Below are 25,577 nucleotides of genomic sequence, written 5' to 3' on the forward strand. Positions count from 1 at the left end.
AAGAACAGTTCAAAGCAAATATCAGGAAAAGGAGAACTACAATATCTTTAACTAGTGTCTGAATGATGCCAATATAAAAATTGTGAAGAATTTCATTTTGCAAAATTATTTTTATTAAAGTGACCAGGACTATAATAATTGATAATTAGCATTTGACATGCTTATGGAGATTCTGATGAAAGCAATCATATTTTGAATAGAAATAAATAATTGGACTGAGGTGATACCAAATATAAATATCAAGAGTTGGGGCTGGAGAGATGGCTTAGTGGTTAAGCGCTTGCCTGTGAAGCCTAAAGACCCTGGTTTGAGGCTCGGTTCCACAGGTCCCATGTTAGCCAGATGCACAAGGGGGCGCACGTGTCTGGAGTTCGTTTGCAGAGGCTGGAAGCCCTGGCACGCCCATTCTCTCTCTCTCCTTCTATCCGTCTTTCTCTCTGTGTCTGTCACTCTCAAATAAATAAATAAATAAATAATTTTTTTTTAAAAAAAAGAGTTGTAAAATGGCCATAAGATTTATTTACAAATTCTAAATGTATCTGAAGAAAATAATATTAAGGATAAAAATGTCATCAACAAAAATATTTTTGGAGTTAAATATACTAACAAATATCTGGAAAAGAGTAAATAATTAGCTTCAGGGAAACAGTCTGAGAATATAATACTTTACTGCAGACTGATATTTAATTGGTTTCCATGAGGCATTTGTACCACACAGAATATGCATATACTGAATCTGCCTGAAATGCAAAAACAGCTATAATATTAAATGTATAACATTATGTCAATTGTGCAGAAAACATCAAAGAAGAAAATGGAAGGACAGTTACAAATGATTGGACTTTTATAGAAGGTTCTCTTTTGAAATGGTAGTGACTTTGGGAGGATTCAGAAGGCAACAGGGTGCTGAGAAGAAGAGACAGGAGTGCTCAGCACTGCAATCTCTCTCTCACACCTTCCAAGGCTCAGGGTCAGTTGTGAAAGAGGTGGTAGAAAGAATGTATGAGCCAAAGGAAGGGTAGGACTCCTTACAACGTGCTCCTCCAGGCACAAAATGCCCTGAATATCCACTGACCTCACAGTGTCTGACACTACCTACACAAGAGCATCATAATTGGAGAAAAAGATCACGACATCAAAATAAAAGAGAGACTGATTGAGAGGGAGAGGGGATATGATGGAGAGTGGAGTTTCAAAGGGGAAAGTGTGGGAGGGAGGGGATTACCATGGAACATTGTTTATAATTATGGAAGTTGTCAATAAAACTATGAAAATAAATATAAATATAAAACTTAAAAAAAAAAAAGAAAATGAAAGGAAGAGAAGAGGACCTGAATGGTGATTATCTTTGGTCCATGCAATCTTAGTTCCTTTTCTTCCTCTTACCAATTTAGAATTTGCCACAGGATATGGGAATACATTATATGTATAATTAGAAAACATACAGAGGGTTATATAAACAAATATATCAAATTCTGTTTAAAATTCACTTCTCATGAGAAACTTTCTCAGATTAACACTGTTGGCATTGATCATTATGCTACCCTCACACTTATGTATTCAGTTTGTACTATATTAATTTGCATATTAAAAAGCTATGAGTATAGTTACAGCATTTCTGCATTTATATAATATAGTCACCAAACTGAATTACAGGCTTGAGGATATGAGAAACAACAAGTGTTTTTCCAATGCATTTCTACAATAATTTATGTGGCACATTTATGCGAGTGTTGTTAACTTAATAAGAAAGTGACGTAGCATGGATTGGGTAATGTCTGACAAGGAGAACAGATACAAAATAAAATCAAACATAAACCAAAGTTCTCAATGTCACTGAATCTTGCTTGTTGTATTAAAATATTCATGTATAGAAAAAAATAAGATGGGATACTCAGCAGGTGCTCAGACTCATGGCAGTGTTTGTGAGTTCTCACTAAAAAAAAAAAAACAGTTATGAACAGTTATGTAAATTTTCCTTCCTTTCTCTTCTTTGGACAGAAGCTAAAATGGTAAACATGCTCTTCCTAATACTGTTTTTTTTCCACCTTTTCTCAGTAAATCTCCCCTGCCTTATGAAAGAAAAAACATAGATCATCATAGTGTGCACAGTTTTAAGATACAAATTTTAATGTTAATGTAACTTCTAATAGCTCATGAAACAATGCTTTCACTGTAAAAAATGATATGTTCTAATCTTCTACCATTACTACATTATCATATTCATGTACACCATACTTCTTTCATTATCATCAAATTCTCTTTTATTCATGTTTTTCATTCTTCTCTCCACCTTTACTACATTCTCTTATATTAATGTATGCCATTTTTCTCTCCACCATTAGCATGTTCTCTTATATTCATGTGTTATTCTTCTCTTCTCATGAGGTTCTCCTCATGTTTATATATGCCATACTTCTGATTTTCCCATAAGAATTCATCTATTTTCTTGTAAAATTTAGATGGTGAAGTAAATATGGTTAACTCAACTTAGTTGGTAGAAATCATGACCTCTAGGATTCCTGAAAACATACAGGCCATCTCTTTAGGTTCCAGACATGCAGGTGTATAAGAATAAAGAACCAAAGAGTGGAAACCTCACTAAACCAAGCAACCCATACAGTGCATTGATGATAATTTTCCCTTAAAAAGTGAATGCAACTGTAACTTGTGGATATAGTGACGCAGATTTCTTTTCTCCCTCTCTGCCCCTTTGGACATGTTAATTCTGGATTATAGACCTGGGTAAGGAAATATGGTTGAGCACGTACTTCTAAGGAAATGAGATGAGGCCTTCGGACATATGCCTAGGAGTGCTATAGCTGGGTCATATGGTAGATCAATCTTTAGCTATTTTAGGAACCTCCACACTGATTTCCACAATGGCTGGACCAGATTGCATTCCCACCAGCAGTGTAGAAGGGTTCCTCTTTTTCCACATCCCAACCAACATTTATGATCATTTGTTTTCATGATGGTGGCCAATCTGACAGGAGTGAGATGGAATCTCAATGTAGTTTTAATCTGCATTCCCCTGATGACTAGTGACATAGAACATTTTTTTAGATGCTTATATGCCATTCATATTTCTTCCTTTGAGAATGCTCTATTTAGCTCCATAGCCCATTTTTTGATTGGCTTGTTTGCTTCCTTATTATTTAACTTTTTGAGTTCTTTGTATATCCTAGATATTAATTCTCTATCAGATACATAGCTGGCGAAGATTTTTTCCCATTCTGTAGGTTGCCTCTTTGCTTTTTGCACTGTGTCCTTTGCAGTGCAAAATCTTTGTAATTTCATGAGGTCCCAATGATTAATCTGTGGTTTTATTGCCTGAGCAACTGGGGTTATATTCAGAAAGTCTTTGCCAAGACCAATATGTTGAAGGGTTTTCCCTACTTTTTCCTCTAGCAGTTTCAGAGTTTCAGGTCTAATGTTAAGGTTTTTAATCCATTTGGACTTAATTCTTGTGCATAGAGAGAGAGAAGAATCTATTGTCATCCTTCTGCAGATATATATCCAGTTTTCCCAACACCATTTGCTGAAGAGGCTGTCTTTTCTCCAATGAGTATTTTTGGCATTTTTATGTAATATCAGGTGGCTATAGCTACCTGGACTTACATCTGGGTCCTCTTTTCTCTTCCACTGATCTACATGTCTGTTTTTGTGCCAGCACCACGCTGTTTTTGTTACTATGGCTCTGTAGTATAGGTTAAAAGCAGGTATGGTGATACCACCAGCCTTATCTTTATTTATTTATTTATTTATTTATTGGTTATTTATTATTGAGTGTTTTAAAGTTCTCATTGTAGAGATTCTTTACTTCCTTGGTTAGGTTTATTCCTGCCTGCAATACCTAAGGAACAAGGTTTGATTCCCTGGAACCCACATAAGCCAAAGGCACATATTGGCACATGTGTCTGGGGGTTCATTTGCAGTAGCTAGAGACCCTGGCATGCCCATTCTCTCAGTTTCTCTATTTCTCTCAAAATAATAAGGATTTTTTTTTTAACCTGGAAACTAATGAGAGCTGGTAATGGAAAAACAGTTAAGCTTGCTTGCCCATTCTGTAGCTTTAGAAGTCTACATTACAACAAGCAACATGTAGCTGAAACATGTGGTTTCAAACAGATATCAGTTATAAAATAATGTTTTCCAGGGGATTTTAGTTTATTCAGGGTGCTATAACAAAAGTAATTTATAAAGGAACTGAACTCATTGCTCACAGCTCTGCAGGCTGGGAAGCCTAAGCTCGAAGGCCTCACAGACTGTGTCTACTGAGGGATGGTTTCTCACAGAGGCCCCTTCTGGCTGAGGCGTCCTCACACATCAGAAGGACATGTTTAGTAGAGTCCTAATTTCACTGACAAGAGCTTGAGCCTTGTGCTCTAGTCAACTCCTCAATGCACCACCTCTAAACATTCACACACTAGAGATTATATCTCAATAAATTATTGTGAGAGGGTCAGAGGCATTCAGAATATAAAACAAGCTAAATTCTGAAAAGATGAGCTACCTATCACAGCACATTTGAGGAAAAGAATCTTGTAATATTAAGGAAATTGTATTATCAAAGACAAATTCTAACAACAAAATAGAATGCAAACAGTATCACAGAGAAATATTTAACTTTAGCATTGAGGAAAAGCTTTGAAACAGATTGCATTCAATTATATGATAGTTCAAAAAGTAGGCACCTATGGACTTCAGTTATTATCTCAATAGTTCATGATTATTGCTATATGTTCATGCCAACACATTTGGATCTATTTTGTTTTTCTCATACAGTACAGTAAGAAATCTTCTGTAAAAGAACAAAACAGAATAAACAAACTATGTCTTATTTTTTTCAATTGAGGTAAAATCTCTTTGGATTTTACCAAAAGAGATTTGGATGTAATAGCAGGAGGAGAATTAAAACTTTGTAAGTCTAGTAATAAATTAAAAGGTTTATCATGTTCTGTTTATACTTGCCCCAGACTGTTTTCAATATGAATGTTTTGGCAAGATTTACATGTCTAATAAGTAAATCTAGTATGCAATTAGCTCCTGATTTGGCTGAAATTGTTACCAACATAAATGCTTGTAGGAAAGAATAGTGATTTTCTGTCATCCTAGATGAATGTAGACATGTGGTGTTTGTGCAAAAAGAAGTTTCAGTTCAGTTTAGTGAAAATTTATTGACAATCTGTGAAACAGTGGTGGGGAGGAAAGGATATGGAGAAAGAATGAAATAGATTGATATTTGGGCATCTGTACTGCTAAGTAGTTATAAAGGGCTGAATCTGTAAAGGTGAGATAGACCTAGAAACTTCTAAAAGACAAGGAATATGACAATATATAAAATAACTAATTGTAACTCTAAGGATTGCACTTACATCCTTGTCTGGTACTACCTCCAGACAAATAAGTGGTTAACTAGTTCAGTTTACTGAAACTGATTACTGTAGATTGGGTGACTTATTGACCACACTTTAGTTTTACACAGATATTTGCAAGTCTGAGATGAGAGTATCAGCATGAATTTTGGCAAGGGCCCTTATCCTGAAGATAGTAGGAGAGGCTATATGGCTATCTTTCATTTTATTATTTATTTGTTAGACAAAATCTTTCTATATTCCTCATTAGCCTGGTACTTACCACATAGACCAGGTTGATAGAAATCTTGTTTCTGCCTCTTGGGTACTAGGATTACAGGGACAACTATCAAGCTGGTAAGGTAGTTTAAGGTGACTGGGCCCCAAAAGTAAAAACCAAGAATGTCCTTGAGTTTGCCCTTGCAATCTTCCTTTTGCTGGAGATCAGAAAATAATCTAGTCTCTCCTTATGTCTTGTCTTAAAGGAGTTATTTATATCTGTTTTTTTCCCCCCCTTCCATAAATAACGTGAGTCCCGGGCTGGAGAGATGGCTTAGTGATTAAGCGCTTGCCTGTGAAGCCTAAGGACCCCGGTTCGAGGCTCGGTTCCCCAGGTCCCACGTTAGCCAGATGCACAAGGGGGCGCACGCGTCTGGAGTTCGTTTGCAGAGGCTGGAAGCCCTGGCGCTCCCATTCTCTCTCTCTCCCTCTATCTGTCTTTCTCTCAGTGTCTGTCACTCTCAAATAAATAAATAAAATAAAATAAAATTTTTTTTAAAAAATAACCTGAGTCCCTTCCTGGGAAGGAATTCCCCTTTCTTAGAAATAAGGTTTAAATCTGATCTTGACATTGTGGTTGGTTAATCTCAGTCCTAACACTTGGCATCAGGTTTGGCCTTTTCCTTGGCTAGCCCTGGAGTTTAGAACAATCAGCCATCTCTCAGAATTCACTGGCCCCCAAGAGTAATGCCCACCACAATAAAATTATAAATAGAGGCTTGGAAGTAGCTTCCTGTAGTTTATCTTTTTGGCTATTCATCGATCCTGACATCTGAACCTCCAGGTCCCTGCTCTGATAGGACTCCCCTCATCCTAGCACTGGGCTGGGTGGGGAGAGCAGGAGGAAACCCATACTCCCCTGTGGGCTGTCTGCCTCCTCTTGCTTTCCATTGGCAGGAAATCTCTACACTTCCTTCTCTTAATCTAATAACATTTCTCTAAACCTTACTCTCTGGTTTGTGGGGTTCAGTGCTTTGAATTCATAAGAATCTGGTGATATCCCTAACTTATTGATGTGCTGGCATATGTTGGTGTATTGGTGAGAAACACCAAGGTATATGATTGTCTTCATGTGTCCTCACGCCGCAGAAAAACAGCATCTTTCTTGGCAGTCTCTTATAAAAGCTGTACTGGCATATGTGAGGGCTCTGTCCTTATTATCTAATTACCTGCCAAAAGCCCCATACCAGAATAGCATCACATTGGCAGTTATGAGGTTTACTTATAAATTTGGAGGGGATTTGACATAAGTGCTCAGTCCATAAAATCAGAATGTCAGTTTATATCAAGCTGGAATTTATATGGCTTTGGGTGACAGATTCATAAAGGAATTGAAATTGTCCTTCCTCAGTGTGACCTAATGTTTTCTCCTTTTCCTTTCATTTCTAAAAGTTACAAAGATTTCAGTGTCAGAGCTAGAGAAATGACTCATGTTTAATGTCAATTTTCTTTGACAATAAGTTTTTTTGTTATTATAACTGACAGTAAAGTATTTTAATTGGCCCTCTCATTATACTTTTCATTATGGAAAACACACTTTAAACATTGCTCCCATTTTAGATATTTTGGCTATGTTTTGACATGAAGTGGAAACTTGTCGCATACTTCTGTAGAGAAACATAAAACATCTGTCTATATTATTAATAAAATTGTAAAATTTAGGGGCAGTCACTAGACAAGAGTAAATGATTCAATGATGTGAAACAGATATTAATTTCTTCAGTTTCTCACATAAGTTGAAATGTGTTACAATTTACTTCCTGTTAATTGTTAGATAAATTAGATGAATATCTTTCCACTGTTACTTATTGTCAGAGACCATGACCTGACCACCCTAGGACAAAAGAAGAACTAACAGCCTTCATATGGCCCCTCACTGCCCTGAGGACAAAAGAGAACTAGCAGCCCTCATGCAGCCCATCCCCCAAGAACAAACAGCTGCTCTGGGAGACGTTACAAGAGAGAATCCCAGAAGATGCTCCAGAAGATTACGGCCAGGTGGCCCTCATTCCTCCTTCCTTGTACCCCCTCCCCTTTCCCCCCCCTTATTGCCCTACCTGCTGGTTGATTATAAAAGAGCTAAAAAATCCAACATTAAATGAGACCTTGACAAAACCTCCGCTTGGTCTCCTTCTTCTTTCATGCCCGTTCTTTCAGGTTGCAGCCCTCCTTGACCACCCCATGTAACATTGGCCCCGCAGGTCGGGGGCAAGTGGTGCCCAACGTGGGGCTCGAGGCACAGGTCTCGACCGGAAGACTAACCGTGCTGGAGATCTCCTCCGGACGCCGAGAGACATTTTGAAGAGTGCCCCACCATTTCGTCGCTTGCTATTTCGGCTATGGGACACAGTAAGTAAGGGACCTTATTTTTCATTCTCGTCCGATTTTCAGAATGGGCCAAAAGCTTAGTAAAGAGGCTCTTTTTCTTAAGGATTTAAAGAGCTCACACAGGGAAAGAGGAATTAGAGTTAAGAAAAAGGACCTTGTTAATTTTTTTTTTTCATTGACAAAGTGTGTCCCTGGTTCATTATTTCTGGTCCTGATATTCATCCTGAAAAATGGCAAAAGGTCGGTAAAGACCTAAATTGCCGTATTCTAGAGGAGGGACCTGATTCCGTTCCCTCCACGATTTTCTCCTACTGAGAACTCATAGGAGACATAGTGGAGGAAGCGCATTCAGATCCAGATAAACAACAACTCCTTTCTGTCACTGAATACTGCCTCCGCCCTCTCTCGCGCAGTGTTTCTTTAGTTTCGCTTTCTTCTCCTCCTGAGAAATGCCCGTCAGTCATTATCGATATGGGTTATAGCTCCAATAACTCTGGTGCTCCCCGAAAAACAGAAAAGTTATATCCGCCTTTACCTGAGCCTATTCCCCCCGAAACTGCTTCTCAATGTACACAGCTCATTAACCCGTTTTTTTCAAGAAATTGCAATGCCGAGCCTCTTGATCCGGGTGACGCTACCTCTCTTGAGGAGAAGGCTGCTGAATACCATAATCCCGACTGGCCTCCCGCTGCTCGCCCCCCCCCTTCAGACTGCCCCCTTACCCCTCCCAGCTTTGTGCACCCACTCTATTACCCACTCTGCTACCTCCAGGGGCTCACCCCTCTACCCTTACTGGTGCCAAAGACCATCTCACTAAACAGATAACTGAATTACGGGATGTGCTTAAGCTTCAAAAAGAGTTTGCTCAATTATCTACAGATTTAAGCTCTTTACAAGCTTCAATTAACGAGACCATACTTAAACCCCCCTAAAAAGTCTTATACTGTTTCTGATCCAAAACCACTAAATTTGGAATGCGGACATGATTCTTCTAGAAAAGGGTGGTGTAATCCACTCAATATCAGCTTCACGCCAGAAGGCAAAAGACAAGATTGGACCAACAGAGGCTTTGAGTGGGGCCTTAGGTTATATGCCTATGGGACAGACCCCAGCCTTACTTGTAAAATTAAACTTCTTAAAACACCCCCTCAGTTCCCTAAAGTTGTTATAGGACCAATTCCCGTTCTTCATCAACCCCTCCCAGCCAGGCTAAAAACATACAACCCCCCTCTCTCTCAACACCACAAGCTGTTACTGATGTCACTCTATTTCGACCTACCCTACCTTTAGGATTACCTTCATCGGCAGACTTATTTTGACCATGGTTAACGCCTCTATAGAGGCCATACATCAGACCAATATATCTGAATTTCAGGAATGCTGGGTATGTTATTCACCTCGACCCCCTTTTTATGAAGGGATAGCCTTATATGCAGAATTAATGGTGACCAATGACACCATGGCTTTACGGTGGCAACGGCAAGATGGGGTTGGCCTCACGGTTGCCCAGGTATCTTGGGTGTGGGGTGTGCCTCCTGGGTCTGTCCATGCTTCCCCCTATAGAGCTTCAAACAACCTGCAATCTCACTCATGTTGTTAACTCTAGCTTTCTCTATATTGTTGCCCCTGCTGGCAGTTACTTCACATGCTCTACTGGTCTCACTCCTTACTTTGTAACTTCCACCTTCTTAGCTCACAAAGATTATTGTGTCCTTGTACAACTCTTCCCCAAGCTAACAATACATTCCAAAGATAAGTTCCTCCATTTTGGAGAGGGAGGAACATCTCCGTCACATGCCAAACGGGAGCCTATCACTGCCATCACTCTTGCTGTTATCCTGGGGTTGGGTGCTGCCGGAGCAGGCACAGGCATCGCTTCATTAGTCACCTCCCAACAACAATATAATCAACTCTCTTTGGCAGTAGATAAGGCCTTGCAGGAATTACAAAAGGGTCTTCAAGACTTAAAGGACTCTATGGTATCCTTGTCTGAGGTGGTCTCCAAAACAGACGTGGGCTACATCTAGTCTTTCTACATGAAGTGGGACTCTGTGCTGCACTTAAGGAATAATGTTGTTTTTATACAGACAAAACTGGCCTAGTTCAAGATATTATTGACAAGGTCCATTCCAGTTTGGAGGAACAAAAGCGTAACCGGGAAAAGCCGGAGTCATGGTACCAAAACTGGTTCTCCTCTTCTCCTCTGTTTTCCACATTACTCCTCTCTATTCTTGGTCCCTTTGTAGGACTCCTCCTTCTTTCTTTTGGACCTTGGGCATTTAAACGACTAACTTCTTTTGTCAAAGAACAGGTTGATTCTGCCACCAGATATTTGGTGTCTGTCCATTACCACAGATTGCAGCTACAAGAAAAAGAGGGCCAAACACATGAGGCACCCCTCAGCTCTTCTTCAGCCTGACTTGATTTTTCTCCCTTGGCTGACAACAGGTCATGGTTTCGATTCCCTAAATGGCTGCGAGTCTCCCAATGACAGGATTATTATGGTACCAATCCCAGGAGCACACCGCTAAGCTATGGCCACAGCCAGAGACGAGAATATTGTAGGGCCCATTCCCTGGAGGCCATCCACTTAGCCTAAGACAGGCGGATCACCTTCCATGAGCTGTGATCGTGGCCAATGTCAGGATTATTGTGGATCCAGGGGTGGAGGCTGCCCTCATAGCTTAAGACAGGCGGGCCATTTTCAGTAACTGGTGCTGGGACTGGAAGCATACCATATAGCCTAAGACAGGGTACCTCGCCCATTTCAATTATATAAAGAGGGAGGAATGTCGGAGTCATGACCTGACCGCCCTAGGACAAAAGAAGAACTAACAGCCTTCATATGGCCCATCACTGCCCTGAGGACAAAAGAGAACTAGAAGCCCTCATGCAGCCCCTCCCCTGAGAACAAACAGCTGCTCTGGGAGATGTCACAAGAGAGATTCCAAGAAGATGCTCCAGAAGATTACGGCCAGGTGGCCCTACTTCCTCTTTCTTTGTACCCCCTCCCCCTTTTCCCCCCTTATTGCCCTACCTGCTAGTTGATTATAAAAGAGCTAAAAAAATCCAACATTAAACGAGACCTTGACAAAACCTCCGCTTGGTCTCCTTCTTCTTTCATGCCCTTTCTTTCAGGTTGCAGCCCTCCTCGACCACCCCGTGTAACATTGGCCCCGCAGGTCGGTGGCAACTTATCACATCAATTCATGTTCTCCAGTGTATGCTTTCACTGACCTAACCTCTCTAAAATGCCATTTCCTCCTGAATGTCAGATGTTTCTCTGGAACTCTTCATCTCTTAGGTACTGCATTACTATTTCCCAGAGTTGTAGTGCCAAACTCAGATGGACATTTTTCTCATTTTAACTTATACCTCATATAATGATTTTGGTTACAGGATTTTGCAGTTGGTTTGATTTTTTTTTTTTTTTTTTGCTTTATTTGTGAGAAATCTTTCCAAAATCAGGGGAAAATTTGTTTCTTCTTATTTAAAAATGATGAGAGATGAAAAATAAATCTGATTTACTCCATACACATGAAGACACACAAAGGGAATGATTTTGGTTACTGAAAATGTGGAAAGTAGGGCAACGCCATGTCAAAATTTAAGGACAAATATCTATAATTTAGAAGAGTACTGGTGGATTCTTGAATTGTAGCAATTAGAAGAAAAAAATGCTTTCTGATTGTTTTGAAAAGATACTATGGAAAAAAGTAGAAATTTCTACATATTTCCTTCCTTATATTTTCCTAACCAAACAAAAGAGCCTGAGTCAATAGTAAAACTGGGTAGAGTAACTTTGTATGTGAGCAGTGACATACCAGGAGAACCTCAGCTTTAATATGCCCCTAACAATCTTAATTTTTATCAGTTCACATCATAACATGTGAAGTTTCATTACTGACAAAAAAGTATGCTGAAGTGTATGGCTGACTCCTGAGGAAGATGGAGGAGTAGAGTTCTCACAGAGTGAAGGAATTCTTTAACCCCTTAGAAATGATGCAATAATGTTAGGAAACTCTTGTAGAATCCCAGTGTAGAGAGAAGGTGCCAGCTGAAGGACACCATTGTCATTGCCTCTACAACTTCTCACAATGAATAATGCAGCAAGCTCATGGCCTTATGCTTCCAAACTTTCACTCGGTGTGTCTATTCCATAATGCATCCAGTGTGTGTGTGTGTGTATATACATATATTTACTTATTTATCTTGGTTTTTCAAGGTAGGGTCTCACTCTAGCTCAGGCTGGCCTGGAATTTGCTATGTAGTCTCAGAGTGGTCTTGAACTCTCAGTGATCCTCCTACCTCTGCCTACCAAGTGTTGGGATTAAAGGTGTGTGCCGCCACACCCAGCCAGTTATTTTTTTTATTTTTTATAAAATATGAGAGATGTCTAACCCAAGGAGTATGAGGTTTATGCACCATATATATCCCAGGATTTCTAGGAATGTAAACGTATAGAAAATTTTAGACTTACTTAAAAGATAAGATTTGTTAGCAACTTCTTTTTTGTAATTCAATTGTTGTTCTAGACAGTGAATTTTGTAGATGACATCCTGTTTCAGTATTAACAAGTTGTGGCTTCCTATAAAATTCAAAGTCTCTCCTAGGCCTGCAAGCAATGAAGAGAGCCTCTTCAGGCTACAATTCTGAGCTGTACCAGTGGCTTTGCACTTATGTTGGCATATATGAAGCACAACCTCATTTTGAATCCCCGTCCACCATTTTCTTTGCCTGCTTTGCTCTGTCTTAAGATATTCCCCACAGGTCTTCCTCCATAGTCTCCATTCTCTCCATAGTCTACTCATTCTTTGTCAACAGTTCAATGCAGACATCTTCATTACTTGTCTAAAACAATTTCATTGCTAACTTCTTCCATTTCTTTCTCTATATGATACAGGGATATTAGGGTGTCATTGAAAGCACTAGAGCCTTTCTTGGTTGGACTATAACCCAAGAGTTAGGGTACCAGAAAAATCAACAGTCATGCAAAACTCCCACAGAGTCAGGGGCCTCTGTATTCTTGTCTAATGGATTCAAAGAACTGAAATCCACACACCAGAGGCTGAAGTTTACAGGTTTTATTATATTGTAAGTGGGTTTTAAGAAAAGGAAGAACTCATGTCCAAGAGGGGCACACCATGACCCAGGTTGGAGTCTTTCTGCGATCCCCCTGGATGAACAGCTATATTAGACAGTTTATTTCAGACATCAGGTGTCTGAGTGGCATCAGGCTCTGGGGAAGGGGCAGGCCCTTCACAGTCCTCCCTCCCACAGGAAAGGAAAAGATAAGAAAAGAGGCACTGATTTACTCCCTCTGCTGAGGTTTTAGGAGATACTACAAAAGCTGTATTCTCTATTCTGACATTTCTGACCTGTCACAAAATGGAATGACATAGATTCTGCCCCTGCAACACCAAGGATAACTTCCACATTTAACCAAGATACAGCCATCTTCTTTGGGTTGTCTTATTAACCTTTAAACTGTGTCACAGACATCCTTTATTAGTTTGTTAGACCATCATCACTGAAATGCAAACACAACTCAGATATTCTTGTTTAAAAAACACATGATATCTACTCAATATTTTTTTCTTTGAGGCAGGGTCTCTCTCTATCCCAGGATGACCTGAAACTCATCCTATAGCCCTGGCTGGCATTGAAGTCATGGAGATCTTCCTACCTCAGCCTTTCTGAATGCTGAGATTAAAGGTATGAGCCCTCTTCTACAATATTTTATGTTTATGCTCAGCTCAAGAATCTTTTATGTATATGGTACCTGCTTTCCTACTGTACATTGTTGCATAGAAAAAAATATCTATTCTTTTCACCTTGCTTGACTGAAACTCTATACTCATTGAATAATTACAACCTTCAATTCTTCCTCCCAGTTAATGACTGGTAACTACAATTTCATTTTCTATTGCTAGGAGCTTGACTGTTCAAAGCTATTTCATATAAGTGGTATTATTGAGTATTTTTTCTTTGTGATTGGCTCATTTTACTTAAATTCATATCCTTAAAGTTTATACATAGTTTTGCAGGTAGCAATTTACCCTTTTAGTGTTGAATAATATTCTATTTTACTTATGTACCATATTTTCACTATCTTTTCACATTTACCATGTCTCTACCTCTTGGCTCTTGTCAGTCCTTTAGAAAACCCTGTGTTCTCATGGTCAGAATGGAAGACATGTGTTCTACACTTCACTTCTGAATGTTTCCTGTTTGATTACATTTCAGTGCTGCAGACATATGAGTGAAAGTCACAGCATTTCCTGCTGGATGCGATACTTGGCTTCAAGCTTACCAATTGTTTGTGAGTCATGTAGTCTTTGGAGTTTTCAGAAAAGAATGTATTTATTGTTGACTTGCTATCACTATGTGGGAATAAGGGTCTAGGGCTTCCTAATCTCCTTGCTGAGGTCCTTAACAGGAATGCTCAACCTGGTCTTCTTCCCCCTGAACCAGTAAATCCTTCTTCCATGTTCATATTCATTTCCTAATGACCAGTGAACAAATTGAGGGAAATGGATCTACAGGGGAATGTAACTCAAATGGAAAATGGACTCCCAGTCCTGGTGAGTTTTAGTTCTGACTCTTGGTGACAGTGAACTGTCAACCAAGAGGTTGCTGTTCTGTGCTGTAGCTAAACCCATGACAGGCTTTGAGACACCTGTCAAGATGGGCATTGAAGCAGGAATCAGAATGATGAATCTTGGAGATAGGAATAGCAGGTCTGCCCTCAAGGCAAGTGAGGGAACTTTTCCTCCAAACAGGAGGAGAATCTGCCCCAAGGAAAGTATAGGAACTCCCTTTTTCAGCAATCTGAGGTGAGTCTGATCCTAAGTTAGAAACAGTAGCCCCACTTCTGATGATTTCTGACAGGCAAGTCTGATCTTTCTCCCAGCAAGACATTTCTCTTCAGTGTCCAGCAGTCTGACACATTTGGGCAGTGGTGTACAGGGCTTTATATAGACAAAGGGAGGCCCTGATTGGCAGGTGTACATAAAAAAGATGAAAACATGTGCTGTTTACACACTGAATATGTCCATAACTAGCAATATTTTTTCTAAAAGCCTGAGGACCAAAGCAGGTCTGCCTGTCAGCTTGGAAGGAAAGTGAAAACCAGCCAAAAGATGGCTACTCAGTTCCCTTGTGCCAAGGCATCTGGGGGACAAAGTGGATCTTTTAGGATTGTTTCAGTAAAGAAATGAAGACAGTGAATCCTAGCAAAATTATATTTAAGGCAAGTTTTATCATGAAACCTACAAGGACTAGGTGAAAAGTGATGCATTCTTTTATTGTGGACAACTATAGATTTTAATTTCTTATTCAAATTGGAGTTTTGAAACTTTAGGACTTCTTTAAACATAAGAGGTGCTAATATAATTATTTTCTCTTATCTTTCTTCTTTATTCATATAAAAAGAAACTTATCTACTTGCATGTTCTCAGGGTTATAAGCCATATAAATTTTGCTTTTTGGATGAAGAAGTCTTTTCAGAGGAAGTTTTATCACAGATAATCTGGCTCCAACTGTCAGTTTTACTTTTAACTTCTTTCTTCACCTTTTGTCTCATAGGATCCTTTTATAATATAATATAAATAAGTAAGTTAACTCAGGGAACTAGTTTACTTCAAAATACAAAAAATACTAGGTGGATATAAGTTTCCCTATTTTAGATCATTAGTCTATAATTTCATAAAATAAAATATGTACAATTTGATTCCTTAACATAAATAACAAATAATTTTTTAAATATATTTTATTTATTTGAGAGAGAAAGCAGGGGGGAGAGAGAGGGAGAGAGAATGGGCACATGAGGGCCTCCAGCCACTGCAAATGAACTCCAGATGCAGTGCCCCCTTGTGCATCTGGCTTATGTGGCTTCTAGAGAATTGAACTGGAGTCCATAGGCTTCTCAGGCAAATGTCTTAACCACTAAGCCATCTCTCCAGCCCAAATAATTTTTTACATAGTGAATTACTGACAAAATCATTATTTATTTATTTATTTATTTATTTGAGACAGAGGGGAGAGAAAATGTGCTTTTCAGGTCCTCTAGCCACTGAAAACAAACTCCAGATGCACGTACCACCATGTGCATCTGGCTTACATGGGTTCTTGAGAATTGAACCTTGGTCCTTAGGTTTTGCAGGCAAGTGCCTCAATTGCTAAGCCATCTCTACAGCCTGTGACAAAATCTTTTAATGTCATGTTACAAATTTTACTTAAAAAAATTATTTATGAAAGAGCGCGATAGAGAGAATGGGTGAACCAGAGCTCTAGCCATTGCAAACCTTTCCAGATGCATGTACCAACATGTGCATCTGGCTTATTTGGGTAAGTTCCAGGCTACCCTGAGACTACATAGTGAATTCCAGGTCAGTTTGGGCTATAGCAAAACCCTACCTCAAAATACCAAAAATAAATTATATTCTCATAGTTTTTCTCTTCCAATTTATCTAAATCTATGTTCATTCTTTTAATTTGTCTATATTTGCTAATCTCAGAATATGTCACTGAATTGGTTGTTTAATTTTTTTAAGTCTGGTACCAAACACAATAAGCAATATCTTTTGTCTTTCTTATGTTTACTTCTCACATCAAATGGCATGACTTTTCTTTTGTGTGGTCTTGACCAAAGATGTTTTCGTTTTCTATCCTGCTTTCACTCATCCTTCCTGGTTTAAAGTAACATTTTTATCATATATTCTTTTTTTTTTTTAATTTTTAGTTTTTATAGGAAAAGCAGTTCATTCTTTTAGCAGGAATCTAATATATAATTTTAATATCTATAGTCTTCAGCTTGTACCTTAGATTACTAGATTTATTTATCCTACATATCTGCTATTTTTTTAAAATTTAATTTAATTTATTAGTTTTCATTTCAGTGAATACAGGCAGTTTGGTACCATTATTTAGGCTCATCTGTGATCTACCCCCTCCCATTAGACCCTCCTTGTTAATGAAAATGGGTCGTGCATTGTGGAGTTAGCCCCCAGTTATTAGTATGATAAATGTCTCTGCAAATCATGACCCAACATGTAACTCTGACATTCTTTCCGCCCCCTCTCCCTCAAGATTTCCCTGAGCCATGTTGGGTTCATTTTTGGTCTGCTTCAGTGCTGAGGTGTTGGGGGCCTCTGAGGCTTTGGCTCTCTGATTTGGTAGGAGTTGATTTTTCTCTGCGTTGACCTCCTTCCCCTTTGTGCTGGTATCCGGTTCACAGGAAAACATCACCCTTGCTTATTTCGCCAGCTGTCCTTAGTTTCAGTCAGGCCCCTTTTGAGGTATGTTGGGGCAGCTCTCTTCTTAGGATCTGCATCTATCTGGAAAAGAGAAGCAGATTCTCCAATGGAGAGTAAGTTAGCACCCGGAAAATTGAGATAACACTTACTTTTTTGATAGACAGTTTGATAGGTGTAGGCCCTCTTATACCCCGTGATTGATGGTAGCTTGATATTGTAGAGTGGGCTTGTGTTTGGGTATGGTTCTGACTTGTTTTCCCAGCTCCAGCTAAGGGTCTAGTACCACTGAGTGGATCAGTTAGCCAACTCAAGAGCAATTGATTCCTCACCATGGCTGTGTACCACTATCGCACTTGTGTGGGCATCACATCCGGTTATTTGTTGCTAATTAGGTTAAACAATGTGTTGCTTGGACAGATCTTGGTCATTTCCCCCAGTCGCCTATGTAGCGCCTTCTGGCACTAGACACGCTGACTGTCTGGGGACTGACTCTCTCCTGGCTTCCAGCCATGTCATTCCATTTTACGAGTCAGCTGGTATGGAGTCTTCAGCAATAGGGTCTTATCACTGGCCTTTGGTGGGTCATCAAGTACTCTGACAGAAGTCTGTCATTGTTTTGGGAAACCTTGTAGGTTTCTCTGATCAAAAGCTCATTGTGGATGGTAGGCCCAAGCTGGAAGTGGGGGTTACAGGTCAGTGTCCACTAAGAAATTGAGGAAAAAGATAACTAATATACAAGAGTTAGAGAGGAGAGAGATAGAGGGGAGAGGGGGAGAGGGAGGGAGGGAAGATGTAGGAGATTTAGGTCAGTCTTTTATCATATATTCTTGAGTACATATTACCAGTCCTACAGAAGGCAACACTTACATACATCCTTTATCCTATCCTTATAAAATTATAATTTGTTTTGTTTTTAAAATAATTGTTAATAGGCAGGGAGGAACTGACCATCAATAACACCCTTTATTTATTTCAGAAATTACTGACATAGGAGCTGGGAAGATTGCTTAGTGGTTAAAAGGTGCTTGCTTGTAAAAACCTGCTGCTGGTTTTCAATTCCTACGCAACTCATGTAAGCCAGACGCCTAAAGTGGTGCAAGCATTTGGCATTCTTTTGCAGCAGAAAGAGGCCCTAGGATTACTATAAACATATCACACCACATATATGCACACATGTCTACATAAATCAATGTACATATAAATAAGTAAAAAAATAATAAAAATAAATTAAAGAACCAAATAAATTTCTCAGAAGCCCATGGAAATCTCTCTAAAATAGATCAAATTTTGGACCATAAACCAAGTCATTTTAAAAAGTACGTTACTTTTATTTATTTATTTGATAGAGGTAAAGAGGGACAGAGAGAGAGAGGGAGAGAGAGACAGAGGGAGAGAGAGAGAAAATGGGTACACCAGAGCTTTCAGCTACTGCAAACAAACTCAAGATGCATGTGCCACATTGTGCAACTGGCTTATGCGGGCACTGTGGAGTAGAACCAAAGTCCTTTGGCTTTGCAGGCAAGCACCTTAACCACTAAGCCATTGCTCCAGCCCCAAAGTCTTAAATAGAAAAGATTGTCAGAGACCATGACCTGACCACCCTAGGACAAAAGAAGAACTAACAGCATTCATATGGCCCCTCACTGCCCTGAGGACAAAAGAGAACTAGCAGCCCTCATGCAGCCCCTCCCCCGAGAACAAACAGCTGTTCTGGGTGACGTCACAAGAGAGATTCCGAGAAGATGCTCCAGAAGATTACGTTCAGGTGGCCCTACTTCCTTCTCCCTTGCACTCCTTCCGCCTTTCTCCCCCCTTATTGCCCTACCTGCTGGTTGATTATAAAAGAGCTGAAACATTCAACATTAAACGAGACCTTGACAAAATCTCCACTTGGTCTCGTTCTTCTTTCCTGCCCGTTCTTTCAGGTTGTAGCCCTCCTCAACCACCCCGCGTAACATTGGCCCCACAGGTCAGGGGCAAGTGGCGCCCAACATGGGGGCTCGAGGCATGGGTCTTGACCGGATGACTAACTGCGCTGGAGATCTCTTTGGGACGCTGAGAGACATTTTGAAGAGTGCCCCACCATTTCGTTGCTCACGATTTTGGCTATGGGACACGGTAAGTCAGGGCCCTTATTTTTCATTCTCGTCCGATTTTCAGAATGGTCCAAAAGCTTAGTAAAGAGGCTCTTTTTCTTAAGGATTTAAAGAGCTCACTCAGGGAAAGAGGAATTAGAGTTAAGAAAAAGGACCTCATTAATTTTTTTTGTTTTCATTGACGAAGTGTGTCCCTGGTTCATTATTTCTGGTCCTGATATTCATCCTGAAAAATGGCAAAAGGTCGGTAAAGACCTAAATTGCCATATTCTAGAGGAGGGACCTGATTCCGTTCCCTCCACGATTTTCTCCTACTGGGGACTCATAAGAGACATAGTGGAGGAAGCGCATTCAGATCCAGATAAACAACAACTCCTTTCTGTTGCTGAATACTGCCTCCGCCCTTTCTCACATGGTGTTTCTTTACTTTCACTTTCCTCTCCTCCTGAAAAATTCCCTAGCCCGTTGGTCATTATTGATATAGGTTCTAACTCCAATAACTCTGGTGCTCCCCAAGCAGTAGAAAGGTTGTACCCACCCTTGCCCAAGCCCGCTCCCTCCGAGACTGCTTCTAAATGTACTCCCCTCATTAAACAGTTTTTTTCAAAAAATTGCAATCTCGAGCCTCTTGATCCGGGTGACGCTACCTCTCTTGAGGAGGTGGCAGCTAAATACCATAATCACGACTGGCCTAATGCTGCATTGGCCCCCCCTTTCAGACCATCCCCTTACTCCTCCCAGCTTTGTGCACCCACTCTATTACCCACACTGCTACCTCCAGGGGCTCACCCCTCTACCCTTACTGGTGCCAAAGACCATCTCACTAAACAGATAACTGAATTATGGGATGTGCTTAAGCTTCAAAAAGAGTTTGCTCAATTATCTACAGATTAAAGCTCTTTACAAGCTTCAATTAATGAGAACATACTTAACCCCCCCCCCCCCAAAGTCTTATACTATCTCTGATCCAAACCCGCTAAATTCGGAATGCGGACATGATTCTTCTAGAAAAGGGTGGTGCAATCCACTCAATATCAGCTTCATGCCAGAAGGCAAAAGACAGGATTGGACCAATAGAGGCTTTGAGTGGGGCCTTAGGTTATATGCCTATGGGACAGACCCCGGTCTTACTTTTAAAATTAAACTTCCTAAAACACCCCCTCAGTTCCCTAAAGTTGCTATAGGACCAAATCCCGTTCATCATTAGCCCCCTCAAAGCCTGGCTAACATACACCCCCCCCAACATACACCCCCCCCCAACACCACAAGCTGTTACTGATGTCACTCTATTTCGACCTACCCTACAGTTAGGATTGCCTTCATCGGCAGACCTTATTCTGACCTTGGTTAACGCCTCTATAGAGGCCATACATCAGACCAATATATCTGAATTTCAGGAATGCTGGGTATGTTATTCACCTTGACGCCCTTTTCATGAAGGGATAGCCTTATATGCAGAATTAGCAGTGACCAATGACACCATGGATTTACAGGTGCAACGGCAAGATGGGGTTGGCCTCATGGTTGCCCAGGTATCTGGGTGTGGGGTGTGCCTCCTGGGTCCGTCCATGCCTCCCCCTATAGAGCTTCAAACAACCTGCAATCTCACTCATGTTGTTAACTCTAGCTTTCTTTATATTGTTGCCCCTGCTGGCACTTATTTCGCATGCTCTACTGGTCTCACTCCTTACGTTGTAACTTCCACCTCCTTAGCTCACAAAGATTATTGTGTCCTTGTACAACTCTTCCCCAAGCTAACAATACATTCCAAAGATAAGTTCCTCCATTTTGGGGAGGGAGGAACATCTCCGTCACATGCCAAACGGGAGCCTATCACTGCCATCACTCTTGCTGTTATCCTGGGGTTGGGTGCCGCCGGAGCAGGCACAGGCATCGCTTCATTAGTCACATCCCAACAACAATATAATCAACTCTCTTTGGCAGTAGATAAGGACTTGCAGGTATTAGAAAATGGTTTTCAAGACTTAAAGGACTCTATGGTATCCTTGTCTGAAGTAGTCCTCCAAAACAGACGTGGGCTAGACCTAGTCTTTCTACAAGAGGGGGGACTCTGTGCTGCACTTAAGGAAGAATGTTGTTTTTATATGGACAAAACTGGCCTACTTCAAAATAGCATTGACAAGGTCCGGTCCAGTTTGGAGGAACAAAAGCATAACCAGGAAAAGCAGGAGTCATGGTAACAAAACTGGTTCTCCTCTTCTCTGTTTTCTACATTACTCTCCTCTATTCTTGGTCCCTTTGTAGGACTCCTCCTTCTTGCTTTTGGACCTTGGGCATTTAAACAACTAACTTCTTTTGTCAAAGAACAGGTTGATTCTGCCACCAGAAATTCGGTGTCTGTCCATTACCACAGATTGCAGCTACAAGAAGAAGAGGGCCAAACACATGAGGCACCCCTAGGCTCTCCTTCGGCCCGACTTGATTTTTCTCCTCTGGCTAACAATAGGTCATGGTTTCAATTCCCTAAATGGTTGCAAGGCTCCCAATGATGGGATTATTATGGTACCAAGCCCAGGGGCACACTGCTAAGCTACGCCGTAGCCAGAGACGAGAATATTGTAGGGCCCATTCCCTGGAGGCCATCCACATAGCCTAAGACAGGTGGATCACCTTCCATGAGCTGTGATCGCGGCCAATGATGGGATTATTGTGGCTCCAGGGGTGGAGGCAGCCCTCATAGCTTAAGACAGGCAGAAAATCTTCAGTAATTGGTGCTGGGACTGGAAGCACACCATATAGCCTAAGACAGGGTACCTCGCCCATTTCAATTATATAAAGAAGGAGTAAATGTGAGAGACCATGACCTGACTGCCCTAGGACAAAAGAAGAACTAACAGCATTCATATGGCCCCTCACTGCCCTGAGGACAAAAGTGAACTAGCAGCCCTCATGCAGCCCCTCCCCCGAGAACAAACAGCTGCTCTGGGAGACGTCACAAGAGAGATTCCGAGAAGATGCTCCAGAAGATTATGTTCAGGTGGCCCTACTTCCTCCTTCTTTGTACCCCATCCCCCTTTTCCCCCATTATTGCCCTACCTGCTGGTTGATTATAAAAGAACTAAAAAATCCAACATTAAACGAGACCTTGACAAAACCTCCGCTTGGTCTCCTTCTTCTTTCCCGCCCGTTCTTTCAGGTTGCAGACCACCTCCACCACCTCATGTAACTTTGGCCCCACAGGTCGGGAGCAAAAGATAAACCTTTTTTTTAATGTTACAAGACCATAAGAAAGTAAAATTTTAAATCAATATTACAATGACTGACTGCTGTTCTCACATCTCATAACCCACAACCCCGCAGGAATAGCAGCAATCCCAATTGAGGTGGGCCCTCAGTGGAATGGTGGCAGGGATGAGAAAAATGATGGTACCAACAGATGATGTGTCCATACAAAGTTTCTACTTAATAAAAAAAAAAAAGAAACCATATAAATAGATAAAGGCTGAACAACCCATTCTGGAAAGACTGGTGGCCATTAAAGAAATCATAAATCAAATTAAAAAAAAATCCTAGAATTAAATTAAAATGTAAGCATAATTTCCTACATTGGGATACACAAAAGACAGTTCTAAGCATAAACATTATGAGTGCTTACACTAAAAACAATACAACAGAGAATTGTCATATAAGTAACTTCATGATGATTCTCAAGTCAAACTCTTAGATAAACAAGAACAGTATAAACCCAACAGCAGGAAGTGGAGTGAAATAATGAAGACTGGAGAAGAAATTAATGAAATGGAGAGAAAAATATATTATAGAATAACTGGACAATAATTTAGAACCAAAGAGTTCTTTGGTTCTAAATTAACAAGATTGACAAATCCTTAGCCAAATAACTAAAACAAAGAAAGAAGGCCCAAATTAATAAAATTGGGATAAGTATATGCCACAGCCTTGTGGCTGAAAGGGTTTGAGCCTGATGGGGAGTGATGATTAAGGAAAGACAGAAGAAAGAGTGGAAGCATGGACTCCAGTCCAGGGCTGAAGCAAGGCCTCAAGCCAGGACTGAAGACATGGTTTATTTCACAGTATTCCTTTTTATATCTTTTTACAAACAGTTTTTCCATGGAAAAGATTTTATGAGCTTTACAAATTTCTATCAAAAAACCTTCCTGTTACAGAGTTTTTGCATTTCAATCATTTCTCAGTACAAAGGACCAGCCAAATGGCTGAGGATACCTAATCTTGCTTAAAGGTAGGCTGCTATAGTTTTGCTAATGTCTTGCTGCCAGACAGCTTCTTGACACTGAAGATACACAATCTTACTTGCAGGAAGGCTGCTATAGTTTTGCTAATGTCCTGCGGCCAGAAGCCCAGGGCTATGGATACAAGTCCAGCCAAAATGGCTCCCGACAAGTATAAAAGGGGGAAATCATGAGATACTAAAGAAATCCAGAGGATAATTATGGAATAATTTGAAAACATATGTTGTAAAATTCTGGAAGGCCTAGAAAATGGATAAATTCTTAGAAATATATATGCTACAAAAATTAAGTGAAGGGCATATAAAACATTTATGAGCAACACAATGAAAGTAGTTATCAAGACTCGTCCCATAGAAATGAAGCCTGAAGGACTACAGAGATGACTTATCAGGTAATGTACTTGTATGCGAAGCCTAAGATCCCAGGTTCAACTCCCCAGTACCCATGTAAACCAGATGCACATGGTGGCACATGTATCTGGAGTTTGCTTGCAGTGGCTAGAGGCCCTGGCACATCCATTTTCTCTCCCTCTATCCTTGTCTTCTTGAAGGAAACCCAGGAGGGGGACCCCACACTCTGCCCGGATATGGCGACACCCCAAATCACTTACGAGAAGCGGTCTTGATGCAAACTGCAAGAGTATTTTATTCCAAGCACGCTGGGGCCCACAGTCGTACACCACACAGGGGTAGAGGACTGCAGAGCCTCGAATGCAGGAACAGGACAGTTTTTATAGGGTTTCTAACAAAGCCTGTGCATTAGACCAATCTTTTTTTTAATATCAGGAGCCCACAGGGTGCGAGCCAGTCAGTTTGTGCCACCTCATAGTTTCTAAGCCAATTAGTTTAATTTGTTCAAGCCCCTCGCGGACCAATCATTCTCTTATGACCTTGGTGGTCAGCATTTGCGCAGGTCCTTGGGTGGGAGTAGCAGAGTGTGGTACCAGCCTCCTATGACCTTGGAGGTCAGCATTTGCGCAGGTCCTTAGGTGGGGGTAGCAGAGTATGGTATCAGCCTCCTATGACCTTGGTGGTCTGGGGCAGGCTGCTACAGCTTATGGTGCGAGCTACTAAGGCTTACAGTGTGGGCTATTAAGGCTTATGGTGCAGGCTATTTACAGAAACCAAATAAGTTGTTCACTTCATTACTCATTTCCCATCCTTGAGGGCTATCTCATGCCCTTTTTACCTAGTTTTATATTAGGAGCGGGCTCTGATATAATGAGAAGAGGGATTCTTTACTTGCTTCCAACAGAGGGTAAAGCCTGGAGTTTGAGGTATGCAGGGGCCCGCTTAAGCTCCCTTTGGAGCATGATAGTATTTCTGGGCTTCTGAATTCTTGGGCTTTTCATTCTCTCTCTCCCTCTCAAAATAAATAAAATATTTTAAAAATAAAGCCTAGGAATATATATATTCTCTGCTAATTTCTATCAGAACTTTAAAGATGAGCTGATCACAATGCTCAAGGATGGCTCAATATGTACAAATGAAACTGAATGCAGCATATACACTGATGACAGGACAGATAGCACACGCTCATTCCAATAAATGCAGAAAAAGTATTTTTAAAATATTTAATTTATTTATTCATTTACTTTTGGAGAGAGATGAGAGAGAAGCAGAGAGAGAATGGGCATGCCAGAGACTCCAACTACTAGAAACAAAGTCCAGATGCATGTGCCACCTTGTACATCTGGCTTCTTTAGGTAATAGGGAATCAAATCTGGCTCCTTAGGCTTCTCAGGTAAGTGCCTTAATCACTAACCCATCTCTCCATCCCAAGAAAAGGTTTTTGACAAAGTTTCAACATCTCATTATGATAACAGTTTTGAAGAAATGAGGAATGGAAGAAATATACCTCAACATAATAGAGGCTGTAAGTGGAAAACTTACAGGAATGATTCAAAGGTTGCCTACTCTAAATATGATTTGAGTTTTGGCTATAGCAGTAAGATAAATGAAAAAAAAAAAAAGGTACACAATAAAAGATGATATGATCCTATATTTAAATGACCCTAAATTTTCCACCAGA

General features: G+C 40.5%; 1 pseudogene; it reads left to right on the top strand.

Annotated features, from left to right (window-relative positions):
* Window positions 1-19,213: 19,213 nt before the first annotated feature.
* LOC101593951 overlaps window positions 19,214-25,577 on the top strand; it is a 58,509-nt pseudogene continuing 52,145 nt past the window's right edge.

The sequence above is a fragment of the Jaculus jaculus genome, chromosome 8, assembly GCF_020740685.1.
Source record: "Jaculus jaculus isolate mJacJac1 chromosome 8, mJacJac1.mat.Y.cur, whole genome shotgun sequence".
NCBI lineage: Eukaryota > Metazoa > Chordata > Mammalia > Rodentia > Dipodidae > Jaculus > Jaculus jaculus.